The sequence below is a fragment of the Serinus canaria genome, chromosome 3 (genome assembly GCF_022539315.1).
Source record: "Serinus canaria isolate serCan28SL12 chromosome 3, serCan2020, whole genome shotgun sequence".
NCBI lineage: Eukaryota > Metazoa > Chordata > Aves > Passeriformes > Fringillidae > Serinus > Serinus canaria.
The window spans coordinates 34382642-34382843 of record NC_066316.1 but is presented as its reverse complement, the minus strand read 5'-3'; positions in this window follow the sequence as shown (position 1 = coordinate 34382843).

The window sequence follows — 202 nt, the reverse complement described above, 5'->3', positions numbered from 1 at the left end:
ATTAATAGATAGGATTAGTGAAGAAGAATAGGTCAGAAGGCTGCAAAGCTCCTGTCCCTTGAGATTTCCTTCTTTAGATCATTAGTCTTATTGAGAGCTCCCTTGAATACAGCGAGCAGAAACTGAGGAAAAGGCTGGAACCATTTTATTCATCAGGTCATTCTGGGGAAGAGTGATTTCTGCATCAGAAACTCCACTGAAA